The sequence below is a fragment of the Hordeum vulgare genome, chromosome 5H (assembly GCF_904849725.1).
Source record: "Hordeum vulgare subsp. vulgare chromosome 5H, MorexV3_pseudomolecules_assembly, whole genome shotgun sequence".
Taxonomy (NCBI): domain Eukaryota; kingdom Viridiplantae; phylum Streptophyta; class Magnoliopsida; order Poales; family Poaceae; genus Hordeum; species Hordeum vulgare.
The window spans coordinates 382,709,389-382,723,607 of record NC_058522.1 but is presented as its reverse complement, the minus strand read 5'-3'; the positions used below and the strand labels follow the sequence as shown (position 1 = coordinate 382,723,607).

Sequence of the window (14,219 nt, the reverse complement as noted above, 5' to 3'; positions counted from 1 at the left end):
TCCGCAGCAAACAGAATCTTTTCAGCTTTCAGAGTGTCGTACGCTGATCCCATCTCGCAAGTCTTCTGCAAGTCAGCGCGAAGAGACGATCAGACAAATTCAACAAGGACAACAATACAAACTCGAAGTTCTTCAGACCCCTGCCGATGCAAGCAGTCGACAGCGGTCTCGGGGACTACACCCAGTGGGTTCACTAAGAGTGACCCCACTGGCATGAAGCTCAAACAGGTCCGCCCTATTGAGATACATAACAAAAAACAAGCCTATGAGGCTACTACTACCCGACCTGAGTAAAATTACTCTCGGGGACTAATCCAGTAGGTGCACTCGGAATGCCCCCACCGGTAACATTTGAACAGATTAGTTTTGATCTGATCAAGTTAAAAGAAAATTTATATAAAGACAACTGCCGGTGCAAGCACTCGACAGAAGTCTCGGGGACTACACCCACTGGGTTCACTAAGAGTGAACCCACCGCAAACTAATCATTCTGTATCCGAGTATCTGGCTTGAACACCCAGTGGGTTACAAGGGAAAGCAAATACTTACTAGCCCACTTACTCGGATATCGTCCCGGAGTTCCAAGCTTCGCTTGTACACAGACGCGATAGAGTCGCACTACTAGAAATATGCTTATACATGACGTTATTTAAGATGTCGTTGATGAATTCGTCATAAATCTATGACGATTTCATTCGAGATTGTCGTAAACCGTTTGAGGGGATCAAATCTACATATAAATTACGATGATGTGAGTCAAAAACGTCGTAACCGCATAAGATGAGATCGTCATAACTTCTACGACGATTATAAAAATGTCGTAACATGTTCTAACTATGTTGACATGTCACTCGTGGGTCCATTCGATCCCACCTCATCCATGTATTGAACTGTTTTTTATACCACTTTTCTGTTGGGCTATTTTTTTCAACTTACTTTTATATTAGGCTGTATTTTATCCTCCATGCTTGCTAATGGGCTGGTTTGTGATCTGCTAAAAAGGCCCACATTTTAAGATTATAATATTTTGCATAAAAACTAGGGGACTGCTACGCATCGTCCGATGCATATACGTGCACCGTTCGATCACCAGCTCGGTCGCATCCGTCCACCACACAAAATCCTGAAACAATGCTTCAGTTGCGGAAACAAGCACGCTGCTACATCGTCCGGCTGACGGGTTAAAAAATGACTGACGAGTCTTTTGCAACAGAGACGAAGTTGCAGAAACTCGTCATTACGCCCTACTTGTACTATGCGATCATAGAAATCGACCGGCTGATGGGAAGAGTTTTCCTTGTTATATAATATTTTCCACAGCAAAAAATCGTGTTGCGGAAACATATGTAGAATTCTTTCTCTACAACAAAAGTCTTGCTGCATAAATATTTTGCAACTGAGTGTTTGTTATAGATTTTCTTTTCTGCTATAGTAGATAATTTTTTTGCAACAAAAGTCAAATTGCAGATTTTTTTTCCCAATTTTCTCTTTTTTGCAACACATGTGTTGTTGCGGAAATAAGTTTTGCAACACATGTAATGTTTCTGGAAAAAAATAACTATGTTGCAATCTAGATTCTCATCGGCACCGCCCGCCATTGACTTCATAGTTGCGGCCGAGCGCACGGGACACGTGTCGTGCGCACGAGGTGGCGGATGGAAAATGTCCGATCCGCCGGATGATTAGCATCATTTTCCTGAAAACTATTAAAAAATAACTATCAAAACTTCCCTCCAATTCTTATCAAAAAGAAGGAAAATTTTCCTCCCAAAACTTTGCTGAAATTCCACGCACCAAACCGGCACAACGTGCGCGCGGCCAAAATTTTCGCCCAACCCCCAAGCCTTTTTCCTTCGTCGTCCGGTGAGAGGTGGGTCGTCTCCATGTCGAACTCATCTGGTTCCTTTTCCTCTCCCCACCCCCCCCCCCCCCCCCGCCCTGTCCATGGCCCTGTTCCTCTTCTCCCCCGCCGGAGCTCCGCCCTCCCGCCCGCCCGCCGGCCGCTCTCCGCCACCTGCAGCTCCTCCACCATCCGAACCGCCCAATCCTTCCTCTCTTCCCCGCGCGGCCCCGTCCCTGCCCTGCCTTCTCCTTGCCTCGCCGTTGTCGACTCGACGACCCCAGCTCGCCGCTGTCCGCGAAGTTGACGGCTGGCAGCAGCGGCCCGGATCGAGGAACGAGGGCCCTCTCAGGTGAGATCCCCTCTCTCAAGTGTCGTGCCCCATGCCTCTGGTTAGCTCCCCGATCTGGACGATCCTGGGGTTTGATGTGTGCTGCGATTAATTTGGGGATGGATCTGGGATGATGGATGGTAGGGGGATCGGCCGTCCGACGACACGAGGGTAACTAGCCGCGACGCCCACGAGAAGAATCAACCGCAGCTGGACTAGGGCCTAGGGCAACCGACGGCGGCGGCGCAGGAACAATTTTGTAGCCACTCGACAGAAATCAGCGGTGGTGCGGGGGTATCCATCTGCATCCATACGAGGGCTTCAAGCAACGGCTGCGCGAGGGCATCAAGCAAGTGCGACGCCAGGAGATTAGGTGAGGTGAGTTCCCTTGTCTCGGTCTACTGATTGTTTAAGTCATGGAATTGCTTAGAATCATGGTCTAGGTGACTATTTTATTCTTGAAATTACTTGAAAATTGTGAGTGTTGGGTTTGCTGGTTGCATTGAAGATTACCTGTACTCTCGGTAACTCAATCTTAGCTTTACTTACTCATATTGAACATTGCCTACTCCAATTGTTCGCTAGATAATTTATTTGGTAAATATAGGAAACCAGGATCTTAGATTTACTCACATTGAACATTCACTACTCGTCTACTCCCAATGTTCTCTTCTGATTTATTTGCTAAATAAAGTAAACCATGCAAAGTAGTTATATTGCAACTATGCATATTTTTAGGATATTGGTATAGGAGATTTTTTCTGAAACTTATTAATATAATCAAAGGAGCTTACATAAAATTTACTATATTCCACAGAACCAGTGAACACCCAAAAAGCCCAATCAACGAGTAATCATTTCTGAATTCTTATTCTAGAACAGATGATGAGTATGCTCCTCTCTTTCTAGATACCTTGCAAAACTAGTTGTGTATTGCCACAAGCTGAATCCGCTTCTCCCAGTGCCACCTCGTAGCATATGGTTGCTGAATAAAGGTGGTCTCAAATAGTCTCCTGTAATCATGCCATCTATATTATGATATGTGCACTGCTCCCATTCAGATTATTCTATTGTGATGGTGAGAACACAAGGTGAAATTTTGTTGTTATTTAGTGAACATGTAAAGAAGAAATGGAGGTTCTTTGCTTTGGCCCGTTCTCCTCTTTTTCTTTTGTGTTCGGTTGTGTGAAAAGATACTTTTCCATATAATTTAGTAACCTGGAAGCCGTGCATTTCAGAACATCAGTGTTTTCTACACTATCTCACATAACACAAACTCTTAACTATCTAACATCATTTTTACTCTTTCTCTCTCATTTTACTGATGCGCATGGGTGTCATTATTAGATGACTTCATGTCATTCATCTAAGTACCAATTCGGTTGTTATGTTTTATTAGATATTTTCTCATGTTTTGTGATTCGGTTGCTTCACTCCCGCTATAGGAGATACGTGTACTACAGAGGTTATGGTTTGTAGATTGGTATGTGGCATGTCAACTTTTAGGTTTCAGTTGTAAGGTGCTCGCATGTCTTTATTCTTGCCCTGGTTATGGTGTAGATGCACCCAATAATAATTTTTGTTCTGTTCTAGTTAGTGTCTGAAATAGTTTTCTTTTTGGCGATTTAAGTTTCTTCACCTACACTCATCATACCATTTCTGTTTGTCAAAGCTGATGTACTAACATGCTGCTTCAGTTTCAAAAACCTGAACATGTTGCTTTGGCCAAAGAAAAGGGTTGGTGTTGTTGTTAAAGCTAGTTAAAACTTGTACACACATTCCACCTTAATTATTTGCAAAAATATGTCCCATTGCATCTTAACCAAATTTATTACTGTAAAAAAACACTTGCAGGGAGTAGTTTGTGTGAGCAGCTGCAATGCATAATAAAGTTGTGAAAAACAAGGCTAGGAATGGAGGAGCTAGCAGCAGCCATGTACACCCAGGACAACGGTTTGATATCCTTAGTCAGCCCGTACATTATCAAGTCCAGGCAACGGTATCCGGTCATCAACAGTTGCTAATGCTGGCATTAAGCATGGATGGCAAGATCTGTCCACTGGATGGCACGATGGATGTTGGATAGCAGGGTTCACCGCCGGCGTCGGAGCAGTTGGTGGGCGGGAAGGACCCTAAAGATCCTAGGTGGATGCGAAGGTATGCCGATTTTCAGTGCTTAAAAAATCTGGAAGTAGTGGCTGAAATCTGAACTGGTCAGTATATATCTAATATTTTTATGTGAGAATTCTCAATGTATCACTCCTAGCAGTTGATGAATAAACATTTTATCAAGTATTCCATCTTTGAAAATCAGTGATTTCGTAAGCAGTCTGAATATTGATACATGCAGCAAAAGTGGGTTTGTAAACTGTGAGTGTGGTACGCAAAGCTAAAAGCAAAAGGAAGTATGTGAATCCTAAAAGGCATGACATTCTGAGCACGTGCAGGCCCTCAATGTTTAATTCTATAGAGAAAAAATGAAGAATAGGCTAAGTGTATCATGTTGCTAACATAAGCATATGCTGAACTCATCATATGTCCACCGATGCTTTACCCTTGGCTGCACCCATGTTAGTACATTCGGTCAGAATCTTTTCTATGAGACGTATAGGTGTGTAGAACTACACACAAGTTAACGCTTGGTCCGTACATCAGTTTATTTGATGAGTCCAGCTAAGTTTCTGTTAGTTTTATAGTCGTGCTTGATGAGTAGTGATTCTAATGTGTATGAAGACCACGACGACCCGTCCGGGGCCAAGCATTGCCGCCACCGCCTCAACCAGGCCAAGGAGCAGTGGAAGGCGCAGGGAGCCAAGAAGGTGATCAACTCGGAGCTCTGGCACGCCTGCACCGGCCCACTCGTCTGCCTGACGCAGCGCGGGAGCCTCGTCTACTACTTCCCACAGGGCCACAGCGAGCAGGTCCCCGTCTGCATCCTTCTACCGCACCAACATTCCTGCTCCGTTCATCTGGTTTAGATCACTTCACTTGACTTCATGCATGGATTGCTGAGGTTTTTCTTGATCTGGCAGGTCACGGCCACCACCAACCAAGAAGACGCCCAACTCCCGCATCCCCAACTACCTGAGCCTGTCGTTGCAGCTGATGTGCCAAGTCCACAACATCACCATGCATGTAAGCGCAGACAGTTCATCTACAGATGGATTAGGAGTTAGTGGCCTTATGCATTAACATTATCCGTGATAAATGCTGGATTTCTTGTTTGGGGTTTGCACAGGCTGACAAGGATACTGATGAGGTGTATGCACAGATGACGCTGCAACCAGTAAACTCTGTAAGTACTATCAAGAAATGGAACTTGGTGAAAAAGTTCAGTTCAAGCTGAGCTGAATTATTCTACATTGTTCACTAAAAGTGTAATAAAACTGTCATCTGATTCGAAGATTCTGTGAATTTCAGGAAAACGATGTGTTCCCGATCCAGTCTCTCGGCATCTATGCCAAGACTAAGCACCCGGCCGGGTATTTATGCAAGAACTTGACCGCGAGCGATATGAGCACGCACGGCGGGTTCTCGATGCCTCGAAGAGCCGCAGGGAAGCTGTTCCCACAGCTGGTATATATCAGCATGTCCACATTTTCTTTTATCTACTTGGTTACTCTTTGTGAGTGCTTCAGCTCATACAAATGTTATGTCCTTGGAACTTGTAGGATTACTCGATGCAGCCTCCTAACCAGGAGCTTATCGTGCAAGATTTGCATGACAACATGTGGATATTTCGTCACATTTATCATGGTAGGGTCGAATGCTGCTTGACTTGCTTCTAACTTGTTCTGTGTTCATGCAAGGGTACATAATTTTGGTGTCCTGTGTCCTGGTGCCCGCGTCGCTGTTAATCTTATTCTGAGATTCTCAGGAGCCAAAACTGAACATCATCAGTATCTTTGTTCAGTATCGGCACTTGCCAGATACAGTATTTCTTTGAGAAATACTACGCGATTGAGGTGTGTAATCTGTAGGCACAAAAATCTATATGAAACTTCAACAACCCATCTATCTATATGATTCCAGGTTTAGGGACGCAGTAGTTCAGTTTAGACATCCAATAGCTGTTAGGAGTGCCGACATACATGGTTTACGATGTTACTGGTGGTCTGAAGCTTTTATAGAAGCATTTGCACATTCTCGAGCTTAGGAGTTAGTTTAGGACTTACGAATTCAAGGAGCATTAAAAAATTTGTTTGATCTGCTGCTAAAGAATGATTCTTAATTTCATTGGCTATCTTGTATTCTTGTTTCTTTATTAAGGTAACTAGCATACAGAGTATATATATAATTTTAGACAAAGAAAGACAAGGGGCATTTTTAGCCATCACACATGAATGGCGGCATCAGAATTCCAATTTGTTATCAGTAATACAGAGCTGAAAATGATGTGCTATGTACATATAAGTATATAACTACCTGTTTAGCTCCAGTTTGGCCTGATAATATATTTGTGTACAACAATCTGAGTTCCAGTCTATTGCCTTACTGTCCTACAGCATTGCCATGTTGAACTCGAGAGGTACAAAATATGTACATGCTTCTCTGAGTATTGTGTAATTTGTCATGTCATTGAAAACTTTTTAGTCTTCCATCATTTATTTTTAACTTGAGTCCATCTTTTGGTTCCACCAGTGTTTCTTCCAATATTGGATAGTTTTATGATATCTGACATGTATTCTTGCTATTATACTGTGACAGATGTGCCATAAAAATGGTGTCATCCATCGGGACCTTAAACTAGAGAACTTCTTACATTCAAATAAGAAGATAAGTTCACCTCTACACACAATTGATTTTGGACTATCTGTGTTATTCACGACTAGCCTTCTCAAGAACATAGTTAGTAACTAGTTCATGATTTAGGAAACTACTGTATTTGGCCAAGTACCAGTTAATGACAAGTTTGTGTTTTAATTGTCTGTTACAATTCTGATTACCATGCGAGCTTTATTAGATTGACAAAAACTGGTTGAAATCCACCTTATTAGGCAAGTATGTTTCCTGAACCTGAGGTGTGTAATTTGATGGAGTAACATGTATATTGGCATCTTCGTATTAAATAGCTGTTTACTGTGAGGTGACTGAACATTGGGGGCATCACTTTATGAGCAGCCACAAGTCGACCTATCAGTTCATAGTGCAGACACATTCCAGATACTACTTTGCAGGTCCATTCTTTCCATTCATCCATTGTTTCTTGTAGCTCCAGGCATAGCAAACAGCAATGCAAGCTCAGAAAGTCTTAAATATTTTGATTGAAAACTGCAAAAAATTCTTAAACGACCGCTGAAAAAATAATAATTTTCCCCACCAACTGCCAACATTGCTAGTCACCTGTAGTGGTGAAAAGGAACAACAGAATCCCATATATGTAGCATTTTAAAGTTTTTAATTAATTTGTGTTATATGAGTTGGTCCCCATAATTTATTCCATTCTGTTGATTTCTCCGTCGTATTGTAGCCTAACAGCATTTTGGAACATGCGATTGATTTCAACTACAATTACTAGAAAAATACTTGCGTCAATTTATCTGAAAATAAACCCACGTTATATGGAGAAACTAAACATTCTAATGAACAACTTAATTCCAAACATTGTAGAACAACAAGGTTTGCAATGTTAAACTATTTTCTGTTTCTCAAATACAAAATAACTTCTCATTTTGGTGCATACATGTATCCCCATTGTTATCTTTATGATGATGTTTGTCACTAATATAATGTATTTACAGATTGTTCGCAATCACTAGTATCACCGATAACTATGCATCGTTTTTGTTCTTCTATTTTTATTTGTGTACAGACTTCATCCAACTTAACATGTTGTCAGATGTGTTTTTCTTTTGTTTCTAATCATTCTATTTTATAACATTCAGATGATGGCCTTCATTCATGTTTCATCGCGAGCACTATGACGAAGAAGAAGAAAGCAAGGCATGCATGATCTAGGCATGCATGCACATTCTTCTAATGCTGAATTTTCTTGGAATTTGGATGTAGTGCTGATTTTGCAGAGAATTTGATGTATATTTGCATGCAAACAAAATTCAAATGCTGGGAGTTATGTACATATTCTTATAATACTATCCTAATTGGAAAATACGTTGGCATTGAATCTGGGCTGGTTTTATGTTGATGATATAAATTTTATTTGTTAAAAATAGGCATGGGCAAAATCTAGAATTGGTCGAAATGTCTATTGAACAAAATTTATTTGGGCTTTGAAAAGAGGAACTGAATCTATTGGCAGCAATTAAGCTGAAATATAAATAGAAATGCGTAAAAAAGGTTGAGGCCCAAAAAAGAAATGGATAGTAAAAGGCTATAGTTTAGAAATTAAAAAGGCCGAATTGTTGGCCCAGGCCCGTGTAGGTAATCAAAGCATAGGAAAAAAAATTACACAATGGCTACTTTAATGGGCTCGGCCCACGTAAAGCACCGAACTGGACCAGCCCATGTGATCAAATGGGTTGGGCTGATTTCAACCATGACGTTTTGATTTCGTCGTAATTTTGCCACGTAGGATTGGGTTTGATTGCCAACGACGATTTAGGATCGTCGTAAAGGTTATGACGACCCAGTAATTGTCGTAAAAGTTACGACGATTTTCATCAAAACGTCGCTGCTGTTCATTTCTGACGCTCCGTTTTCGACGCTTGATTTTTCGTCGTGAGATCGTCGTAAATTAAAAACTGTGACGATGTAGCGACGAAAAAATAGCGTCGTGTATTAGCATATTCCTTGTAGTGGTCGTACGCCCTCTTGGCATCGCCTGCCATCAACTCCGCCTGCACCATGGCCCCCTTAGCAGCTCCCACCTGATCTTTCGGGAGGCGCTGGGCGTCGTACCGGACAGTCGACGGACCTGGCACCACAAGAGACTCCTTGGGCATCCCAAGTCCTGCTCCAGTTGGTTCAACAGCGATAAGCGCCGTTTCAGTCGACGGCATCGTCTCGGTTGGCAGCGCGTCCATGGCGGGAGTAGTAACAAACGGAACAGCCTCAAGGACAGGCGCCGCAGCTTGCTCGGACCTCTTCTGGTCGTCATCCTCCACATGAATCACCTCTGAAGGAAGCTCGACCAAACGACGTGAGACCACAGAAAAAAGGGCAAGACCAAAGACAGAATTCGTGAAACAATAATGTAAGCTCTCGGAGTCGCCACGACGTACCTTGCTGGGATGTGACAACATTGTCTGTATCCATGGGATCGTCCCCCTGGCGTGGCAGAGAAGTGGCGGAGGTGGCAGCTCTGTCGAGTAAAATTCACTCGACCAATAAGCATGAGTTCAATCAAATACTGGAAGAAGATATGAGAACAATACACTTACGCTGAGGCGACGGGAACAGCGATCCTCATCCGCGGCAAAGCCTTCCGAGGTTTGGATCCACTCGGTTTGGCCACCTTAGAGGGCTGGCCCGCGGGCTCAGCAGCAGAGTCCCTGGTCCTCTTGGTGCTCCGGGCACTCGGAACCACGGGAGAAGCTGGCAAGGCACTCGGAACCACAGGAGGAGTTGGCGGGGCACTCGAGGCCGCTGGAGGAGCCGACGGAGCCACGGGTTTGTGGCGGCGTTTAGTTCGAGGCTCTGGTGGTGGGGGTGGTGAGTTCTGCTCCTCATCTTCCCCCTCCTCTTCTTCGGACTCCTCCTCCATCTCCCCACTGTCGGAGACGTACTCGATGCTCTCCACGCTGCCCTCCTGGCTGCCTTCCTCTTCCTCGGCCGGATTCCCATTCGAGACAGGAGAAAACCAGTTGGTCCACGCCTGCACGAGACACAGTCGACAACATCAGACGTCAGACAGTGATACAAGAAAAAGCGATAAATCTAAGACAATTGTGTGCACTCGACAAGTTATACTCACCTCATTTGGAGGAGGGTTGTCCGCGCGGAAGGGCTTCACTCGCCGGGCTCCACTGGGGTTATCGCAGGCGCATGTGATGTTGCGAACCCACAACGTCACAAGCTCCCCGGTCACGCACCCGGGGTTAGTCCGAGTGGAGTCCTCACGCCCCGAGTAGTGCCACATGGCATGGTGTCGAGCTTGCAAAGGCTGGATACGCCTACCCAGAAAAATCTCCAGCAAGTCTATGCCAGTGACCCCCTTTCGGACGACCTCTACCAGCGCATCGCCCAGAGGCTGGATCTGGATCTTCTCCATCTTCGTGAGCGCAAGCTGCCTAGGCGGAGCTCGTCGGTCTAGGCTAAAAGGTGGCAGTCCAGTTGCGGCATTCGGGCAAGCAACATCCTGGCAGTAGAACCAAGTCGACTGCCAGTTCCTAACGGATTCGGACAACTGAAGAGCGGGATAGCTACTTTTACTTTTATTTTGGAAGCCTAAGCCTCCGCAGAGCTGGAGGAGGTGAGTTTTGTCATCCGACTGGCTAAGCCTTTTGATGGTTTGAGATCTAGCAGAGAAGATGTGCTTAAAGAGCCCCCAATGGGGAGGACAGCCGATAAAACACTCGCACAGCACGATGAAGGAAGAGAGATGAGCAATTGCGTTGGGAGGTAAATGGTGGAGCTGCGCCCCGAAGTGATTCATTATACCTCTGAAGAAGGGATGCGGAGGCAGAGAGAAGCCTCGGTACACGTGACTGAGCAGCAAGACGCGCTCCCCCTCCTGGGGCGTCGGCTCCGTCTCGCCCTCCGCCGGCAGCCTCCACGTCTTGTGCTCGATCATGCCTTGCTCCACCAGCTCCAGCATGTCCTCCTTCGTCACCGTGGAGGGGAGGAAATCCCCCTGGATCCAACCCGCCTGTAGTGCTCGCTGCCGGCGCTGAGCAGGAGCCGCCGCCTTCTTCTTCTTCCGCGCCTCGAGCTTGCTCGTCTGCCCCTTCGTCATGGTGGAGGCTGCAGATCCGCGGGGGAGAAGGGGAAGGAAGGAGCTTGAGATGCGCAGGAGGTGACGAGAGAAGCGGGGCAAGTGCGAGCTATCAGGCGAGTGCAACGAGAAACCCTCGTTGTAGAGGTTTAAATAGGGTTCCGACTGGCTCACTAGCAGGTGGCCCCAAAATCTTATCCCCCGACCGGTTGCTGCGATATTAGTGGAGGAGAGGAAGGCGCAGAAATCGAGGCGGCAGGATGCTACTCGATTATGATATCGTCATCCCCGCTGAGCGCGCGGCAACCGAAATTTGAGGATCCCATAAAATCCGCCGCTGTCGGTTGACTGGTCACGTCAAAATATTCCGCGGAAGCACTCGGTCCCTGATGGTTCGTTTCACAAATACATCCACTCGGATCTCTGGTCAAGAGGATAAAATGGATCGAGGCAAACAACGCCAAAGTCGCATCCATACCAGTCGGATCCGTACTCCAAGCATCGCTTCGTCGTTCCAACCCCAATCCATTCGGGGACTAATGATGGGGTTATAGTCCTAGGGTAGGGTCATAGGCCTGCCCTATGGGTCCTACCCAAGGACTACCCTTCATAAGGTATAAGGCCCTTAGTCAGTTCCGACTGAATTAAGGACTTCCCATCATCCAGTCGGTGATGATTCCTCCATCATCCAGTCGGAGATGAGCATTCGGAGCGCATCAAACTTACCGACTGGATTCCACTCTGTACATCGTAACCCCCCTGGAGGGCAACGGTCATACGTTTCCGTGTACCTTTATTAGCATTTAAGACATACGTTACCTGTAATGTATGCAGTTATTCACCACTACTCCACCCCTGTGCACCGAACCGTTGTGAAGGGTAGCGCACTCTATATAAGCCGCCCTTCCCCACTGGTGCAGGGGTTAGCAATTCCACTGTAATCCATATTCCACTCGACAACAAGCTCCCAAGAGCACTGAGATGTAGGGCTTTTACCTCCACCGTAGAGGGGCATGAACTCATACAACCTCGTCGTAGCTAAGGCTCTGCCCATCCTTTCGTACCCTACACATCTACTGTCAGACTTATACCCACGACAATATAAGTGAAGCACATAGAGCAAAAGTATCTAGCTGAAAGGATATAAGTGAAGCACTATGAGCATTCTAGCAAAAATCACAATGAGTGCATGTCTCTCTCTCAAAAAGGTGTGCAGCAAGGATGATTGTGCATATGCCTTCCTCAAAACAGCCACCATACCTACCTACTATGGCATTTTCATAGCCATTCGAGATATTATTGCCATGCAACTCCCACCGTTCCATCTCATGACTTGTGTTGTCACTCTCATATTTCCATTGCATGATCGTAAGATAGCTAGCGAGATGTTTCAACGTCATACGCCAAGCTAGATCGTTGCACATCCCGGTACAATCCCGGAGGCATTTCCTATAGAGTCATCATCGTTCTCAGCTTTGAGCTGTGAGTAAATAAAAGTGTGATGATCATCATTATTAGAGCATTGTCCCATGTGAGGAAATAATAAAAAAATAGGCCAAAGAGCCCAAATAAAAAAAAGAGGCCAAAGAGCCCAAATAAAAAAAGACAAAAAGAGAGAAGGGACAATGCTACTATCTTTTTCCACACTTGTGCTTCATAATAGCACCATGTTCTTCATGATTGAGAGCCTCTCGTTTCATCGCCACCATATGCTAGTGGGAATCTTTATTATATAAGTTGGCTTGTATATTCCAATGATGGGCTTCCTCAAAATTGCCCTAGGTCTTCGTGAGCAAGCAAGTTCGATGCACACCCACTAGTTCTCCTTTTGAGCTTTCACATACTTATAGGTCTAGTGCATCCTTTGTATGGCAATCCCTACTCATTCACATTGATATCTATTAATGGGAATCTCCATAGCCCTTTGATACGCCGAGTCAATGTGACCATCTCCTCCTTTTTTGTCTCACAACCACCACCACACTCTATTCCACCTACAATGCTATATCCATGGCTCACGCTCATGTATTGCGCGCTAGTTATAAAAAGTTTGAGAAAGTAAGAGTGCGAAAACAATTAATTGGCCAATATCGGGGTTTTGCATGATTTAAATTAGTTGTGTGAGGATGATGGAGCATAGCCAGACTATACGATTTTGTAGGGATAACTTTCCTTGGCCTTGTTATTTTGAAAGTTCATGATTACCTTGCTAGTTTGCTTGAAGTATTATTGTTTTCATGTCAATAGCAAACTATTATTCTGAATCTTACGGATCTAAACATTCATGTCACATGAAAGAAGTTACAAAGGACAACTATGCTAGGTAGCATTCCACATCAAAAACTCAGTCTTTATAACTTCCCTACTCCAGGACGAGCAGGAGTTAAGCTAGGGGATGCTTGATACGTCTCCAACGTATCTATAATTTTTGATGGTTTCATGCTATTATTTTGTCAAACTTTGGATGCTTTGTATGCCTTTTATATATTTTTTGGGCCTAACTTATTAACTTAGTGCCAAGTGCCAGTTCCTGTTTTTTCCGTGTTTTTGACCCTTTTCAGAGGAGGATTTTAAACGGAGTCCAAGTGGAACGAAACTTTCAAAAAGATTTTTTCCGAAACAGAAGACGATCGGGGAACTTGAGAACCAAGGCAGGGGCCACCAGGGACCCCACAAGCCCCCTAGCCGCGGCCAGGGGGATCGCGCCTCCCAGACTTGTAGGCCCTTTGGAACACCTCTGCCCTAGGTCTTTCCCCTATATATTCCCTAAAATCCCAGAAAAAATCAAGAGATCATCGAATGTACTTTTCCTCCGCCGCAAGCTTCTGTCTCCGCAAGATCCCATCTGGGCACGTTCTGGTGCCCTGCCGGAGGGGGGATTTGGATACGGAGGGCTTCTTCATCAACACCATGACCTCTCCGATGATGCGTGAGTACTTCACCATAGATCTACGGGTCCATAACTAGTAGCTAGATGGCTTCTTCTCTCTCTTGGATCTTCAATACAAAGTTCTTCATGATCTTCATGGAGATCTATCCGTTGTAATCTTCTTTTGCGGTGTGTTTGTCGAGATACGATGAATTGTGGATTTATGATCAGATTATCTGTGAATCTTATTTGAGTTTCTTCTGATCTCTCTTATGCATGATTTCATATCCTTGTAATTCTCTTCGATTTGTGGATTTTGTTTAGCCAGCTTGATCTATGATTCTTG

General features: G+C 44.8%; 1 long non-coding RNA gene and 1 pseudogene across 1 annotated transcript; both read left to right on the top strand.

Moving 5' to 3' along the window:
* Positions 1-5,000: 5,000 nt before the first annotated feature.
* LOC123398240 lies at positions 5,001-5,959 on the top strand (annotated as a pseudogene).
* Positions 5,960-6,063: 104 nt separating this feature from the next.
* LOC123397442 lies at positions 6,064-8,295 on the top strand. Its single transcript, XR_006609949.1, has 2 exons — positions 6,064-6,136; positions 8,057-8,295. It is a non-coding gene; the product is annotated as an uncharacterized LOC123397442 (long non-coding RNA).
* The last annotated feature ends 5,924 nt before the right edge of the window (positions 8,296-14,219 follow it).